This window comes from Dama dama, chromosome 33 (genome assembly GCF_033118175.1).
Source record: "Dama dama isolate Ldn47 chromosome 33, ASM3311817v1, whole genome shotgun sequence".
Classification (NCBI taxonomy): Eukaryota; Metazoa; Chordata; class Mammalia; order Artiodactyla; family Cervidae; genus Dama; species Dama dama.
Window position 1 is genome coordinate 27,357,653 of NC_083713.1, and position 6,248 is coordinate 27,363,900.

Below are 6,248 nucleotides of genomic sequence, written 5' to 3' on the forward strand. Positions count from 1 at the left end.
GCAAGGACATTCATAACATTGTGTGCAATAGCAAAATTAAAGTATTACAAGCAACCTGAATATTCATAAACTGGAAAAAAGAATAAACAAACTGTGATGTGTTAACACAGTGGAACACTTTATAGTCACTAACAATAATTAGAGACACACAGATTAATATAGATGGACCTCACAAATATAACTCTGAACAAAAAGAGGAGGTTGCCAAAGAATCACATAGGATGATGCTACGCATAAAGCTTGAGACTATGTCCAACAACTCCATATTTTGTTTAGGGATACACAAATTTGTGGTGGAAATAGAAAAGAATGCCTGGAAGGATGAACACAAAATTCAGAATGCTAGTTTCCTAAGGGCAGTGGGAAAGGGCTTTCTTGGTGGCTCAGTGGTAAAGAATCCGCCTGCTAATGCAGGAGATGTGGGTTCAATCCCTGGGTCGGGAAGATCCCCTAGAGGAGGAAATGGCAACCCACTCCAGTATTCTGGCCTGGAAAATCCATAAACAGAGGAGCCTGGTGGGCTACAGTCCGTGAAGTTGCAAAAACTGAGTGAGGAAACAACAACAAAGGACAGTGAGACAGGGAAGGAGGAAGATACGGTCAGGGTGAGTGCTTGGGGGATGTCAACTGAATTGATTATAGTTTATTTCTTGAAAAGGGAGGGAGGTAGGTACACAGGTACATTTTAATCCTTTTTTTTACATTTAATCCATTTTTAATCCTCTTTATATGTCTAAAAATATTTCACAATAAATTTACATCCTGTTTTAAGAGAAGGGATTAGTAGCATATGGACACAAGACAGTCGCAATGACCCTGGCCTCCTGGTAGTCACATCCTTGTGCAGCGACCTCCCTTAAGTGATGATGTGTGTCTTCTGACGCTAGGTTGTAACAGACTTTGGAGCTCCTGCCTTGTTCTCTTGCACCACCTCCTCTAGGTAAGCTGTCTGCCATGCCAGAAGGTACTCATGTAGCTCTGTGCAGAGGCACACAGGGAGAGGAACTTCCCACCAGCAACTTGCACCACCTTGCCAGCCACGTGTTTGAGCCACTTGGGAGTCCGACCTTCCAGCCTCAGTCAAGGACTGCAGCCCAGGTGACATCCGACTGCAGCCATGAGAGACCTGGAGCCAGGAGCCCCCAGCCAGCTGCTCTGAACTCCATACCCACAGACACTATGGGAAGAAATAAATGATGCTTGTATTCAAGCTCTATGGTTTGGGGTGATCTGTTATGCAGCCATAGATAACTACTGCGGGGTTGTATTGAGTGAGCACCAGGTTCCTTCAGACGTAGGCTTCTTGGATTCCTCCCACCCCTAACTCCATTCATCCAATCACTCAATCACTCAACTACTGTGGAGAAGAAATTTCAAAAGCCTTAGGATCACTTCTAACTCTCTTGGGGATCCAGTCCTGAGCTAGAAACACTCCCAAGAGTTAATAATTCAGATTTAGTAATTTTTAGTTTTACCTCGAAGAGATTCAGTGCATGAAAGAGATCTCCCATCCTTAACTTAATGCCATTGTAGAAAGCACAAGAAGAGTCTCCAGAGGGAGAGGGTCTTGTGCTTTAACATGAGGTTATATGTCTCCAAGGGGGCATCCCAGGGGGCTCAGTCATAAAGAATCTGCCTGCCAATGCAGGAGACTTAAGAAATGCGGGTTCAATCCCTGGGTCAGGAGGATCTCCTGAAGAAGGAAATGGCTACCCACTCCAGTATTCTTGCCTGGAGAACCCCATGGACAGAGGAACCTGGAGGGCTACAGTCCATGGGGTCGAAAAGAGTTAGACACTACTGAAGCGACTTGGCACAGCATGGCACATGTTTCCATAAGCATAGATTCTGGGACTGTAGTTGCTATGAAGTAGTAAAGTGCTGGACTGTATGTTTTAGCATACATATCCCCCTGAAAAGACTTCTTCCACTTGCCACAAATTTACTAGCTACTACATTTTTACTTCTCCGTCTGAACCACACGAACTACTTCTGATCACTTGCCAAATCAGTGGGGTCTAGAAAACATGAAGACTGACCCATAGCCAAATACACTTAAGAATCAGCCTATCAGCAAAGACACGTCCCACAAAAATAGAACATGAACAAAATCTGAAAGAGGCTAGTTGTGGGCAAGTGCAGGTATGTGCCAGCTCTGTGACCGCAGTTAAACATGAAGTGCATCCCCATGGGTGGATCCTGACGTGACACTGTGGGGAAAGAAACACAGCCTGCTGGGCTTAGAAAAAAAGCTCAACTGCCAGCAGTGCTCCTTCTCAGTGCACTGTCTCTCCTTAAAGGTGCTTTGCAATTTTGCATTTACTTGGTATGATGAAAAGTCACTGACCTGGAGTGAGAAGACCTGGGCAGGGGGAGGCTATAATTTGGGCTTCTTTTGTAGACTCCAGCTAACATAAAGACAACTTTACTGAAAGGAACCCAAAGTAACTCACAGGATGGAAAGAAGAGCTCAACAGCCAAGCTTTGAGCCATCCTGGGATCAGGTAACAAGAAGCCACCGCCCTTCTCTTTACATGGTTTCAACAACTTCTTCCCCCAGCCCAAGAGATTCAACTGTCCAACAAAAAGAGTCCAGAAGCCCAGCTATAGCTATATGCTCAACCCTGGCAGTGAGGGATGAAAGGGATTGGAAGGATGGGGCAGTGTTGTGACTGACAGCCGCACCAGAATGCAATTATTAAGGAAAAGTCAGTTTCCTAGAGAAAGGGATGCTGGGCTGGCCAGCAAGAGCTATCCAGTCACTGTCTAGCCTTATATGCTCACAGGTCATGCACCTATGAGAGTTGCTTTTAAATCTCTGCAAATATTAAGTTCTTGCTCATCATCTCTTCTTGGATGTAGAAGCAAGAGCCTTTCCTTCTGACATCCCTGCCCCTCAGAGGCCTGGAAGGAGCTACAGCAACCCCGGGGGCACTAGATCCCGCAGGTCCAGAGCTATGAGCCCCAGTCACAGCTGTCATCAAGCAGGGAAACCAGTCAGTTGCTCCCAGAAGAGTCGTCTGAACCAATAATCTGAGGTTTAGAATGCAACTGCTTGGCCTTTATGGGTGGGGTGTCTCTATAGTGACCACTTGTGTCTCCCTCATCATCTCTGAGACCCTCTCCTGTATGGAGCACCGGCAGTGTAAGGCAGGATGATACAGTTTCCAGCCCTGCCTGCAGCTCAGGCTGTGCTGCCAAGGCAAGTTAAAAAAAAACAAAAACAAAAACAGCCAAAAGAGTTATAAAAAATCATAGCAAACCTTTCATCAGGTCACGTGGTGCAGACCGCTTTTCCCTTTCACTCCAAATGCTGTTTCCAGAGAGCTGGCAGACTGACAGACCTCTCTCTCCCACTCGCCTACCTCCCCCATCCCCTTTGAGGTCCTCAATTTGTAATTTTTTCTTTTTTCTGGTTCTCTCCTCCTCACTGGCTCCATTTCTTCTCAATCACAAATAGAATGTTGGCAAATAGAGATGAGGAGGAATCAGCATTTTGGAGACAGGGTGGGGAGAAGTGGGAGGTTGCAAAGAAAGCCAAACGCAGCCTTGAACAGCCTTGTGGAATCTTCTCTCATCCCTCATCTCAGACATGATCACTGGGGAACTGAGAACAATGAAGAACTACGAAGAGTGGTGACCAGGTGGGGTTATAGCTCCACCTAGGAGTTCCCTTTCGGACCCCCCCACCACCACCACCACCACACACAGGAACACAGGTGCACTCCAATGCTCACCCTGCTACCACAGACCTGTTCAGTGACCTTCCCTCCTCCTCTGGGTCCTGGAGGGAGAATTTTCTTTGTTCCTGATCCTTAAAATGGTAATGATTTTCCTTTTCATCCCTGAAACTTGCAATGTCGCCATGGGAGACTAATTCATCAGTGTTAGTAATCCTCAGATGAAAGGTACTTTACACGTGTGAAAGAACGAGCTTTAATTTCGTCTCTCGGGTATATGGTGAGGATTAATTAGTTAATCTTAGCAAAGTGCTATAATTGGCAGAAGGAATTACCAAAACCCTGGGGAAGGAGTAGCTTCAACTGTAGTCACTTCAAACTGCTCTGCTGCAAACAGCAGCTGAGGCAGGGGTTCTGGTCTCTCAGATGTCACAGACTGTCTCATTTTCCAGCAACGCTCTAGACTATACGTGCCTGGTCAGGGGTGAAAAGGTGAAAATAACTTTGGGAGCAGGGGTGAGGGGAGACACTGATGTACAGAGAAAAGTCAGGGCCTGAATCAGTCTCTGATTCTCTTCTCACCATTGACCCTCACCTGAGCCCGCGAGCGTATCTGTGTGAAATGGGGCAAGTGGGGCCTGACCCAGCACAGAGCTGCCCTCAGGAGGACAAGGAAGGCTCCCCGGCTCAGGACATGCAGCAGACAGATCCTGAACCCCTCCCCATGTTCTCATTTGTAAGATTAAGAGAGTGAGCCGATGTCTAGGTACTGTAGACAGCACCACATGTACACAGCAAGAGCCTGTGCCTATCCAGCACTTAGGGCGTGACAGCCATTCTCCTGTGCCTTCACTCCTTTTAACTCAGCGATCATGGCAGCCCATAAAGCTAAGAGGTTATTTTCCCCACCTTTCAGAGGTGGTAATGATTATGTTTGAAGTCAGGTGGTCAGGTCCTACAGCCCACACTTTTTTAAAAAACTTTTTTCTGTATATTGGAGTAAAGCTGACGAATGATGTTGTGTTAGTTTCAACTGTAGACAGAGTGATTCAGTTATACATACACATGTATCTATTCCTAAAGGAAATCAGTCCTGAACATTCATTGGAAGGACTGATGCTGAAGCTGAAGCTCCAATACTTTGGCCACCTGATGTGAAGAGTGGATTCGCTTGAAAAGACCCTGATGCTGGGAAAGATTAAAGGCAGGAGGAGAAGGGGATGGCAGAAGTGAGATGGTTGGATGGCTTCATCAACTCGATGGACATGAGTCTGAGCATGCTCCGGGAGTTGGTAATGGACAGGGAAGCCTGGCATGCTGCAGTCGATGGGGTCGTAAAGAGTCGGACCTGACTGAGCAACTGAACTGAACTGAAATGATTCATTTTTAAATTCTTTTTCTTCTAATATTCATTTTAAATATTCTTTAAATACAGAATATCGAGCAGAGTTCCCTGTGCTATACAGTAGGTCCTTGTTGATTATCTATCTATTTTAAATATAGCAGTGTATACATGTCAACCCCAAACTCCCTAACTATCCCTTCCCCCAACCTTTCCCCTCTGGTAACCAGAAGGTTTTTCTTTAAGACTGTAAGTTTGTTTCTATTTTGTAAATAAGTTCATTTGTATTATTTTTTTTTTAGATTCCACATTTGATATTTCTCTTTCTTTATCTGACACTTCACTCAATAATAGCATGTTGCTGCAAATGGCATTATCCCATTCTTTTTAATGACTAAGATGGCTGGATGGCATCACCGACTCGATGGACATGTGTTTGAGTAAACTCCGGCAGTTTGTGATGGACAGGGAGGCCTGGAGTGCTGCGATTCATGGGGTTGCAAAGAGTCGGACACAACTGAGCGACTGAACTGAACTGAACTGATTCCATTGTACACAGACACCACATCTTCTTTATCCATTCTTCTGTCAAAGGACATTTAGGTTACTTCTGTGTCTTGACTCTTGTAAACAGTGCTACAGTGAACACTGGGATACTTGCATCCTTTCAGACCATGTTTTTCTCCAGGTTTATGCCCAGGAGCTACAACCCACATTTTTAACTATTACATTATGCTGCCTCCTTACTTACAGATATTCATATATTTATTTGGTTGTGCTGGGTCTTAGCTGTGGCATGTGGGATCTAGTTCCCTGACTAGGGATTGAACCCAGGCTCCCTGCATTGGGAATGCAGAGTCTTAGCCACTGGACCACCAGGGAAATCCCCATGCTGCCTCCTTAAGGAAAAATCTCTTCACGAATCTCTCTGTTCACGAAGAACCCAGAATGAGGGGGAAATATTCTAAAAGTACCAAATGTGAAACTCTTGGAGGCTCTCCACAATTTAAGCCTAAACTCACAGAAAGAAACAGCACTGTTATTCTTCCAGGTGTCTGAACTACTGTAGCACATAAAAAGGAGATTGGGAGTACAACAGCTATCTCCTCTGAGCTTTTAACAGTCTTAAAGTGAGTTACATGTTGCCTTTTAAACCTAGATTGTATCCTTAAACTAAAATAACAGTTGTTTAGACGACATCGATGCTTTTGGCAGTCTCTTAGCAA

The 6,248-nt window shown here is 45.2% G+C and overlaps 1 non-coding gene across 1 annotated transcript; it reads right to left on the minus strand.

The window, feature by feature from the left end:
• Window positions 1–5,831: 5,831 nt before the first annotated feature.
• Window positions 5,832–5,904, minus strand: TRNAG-CCC (transfer RNA glycine (anticodon CCC)). Its single transcript has one exon. It is a non-coding gene; the product is annotated as a tRNA-Gly (tRNA).
• Between the last annotated feature and the right edge of the window lie 344 nt (window positions 5,905–6,248).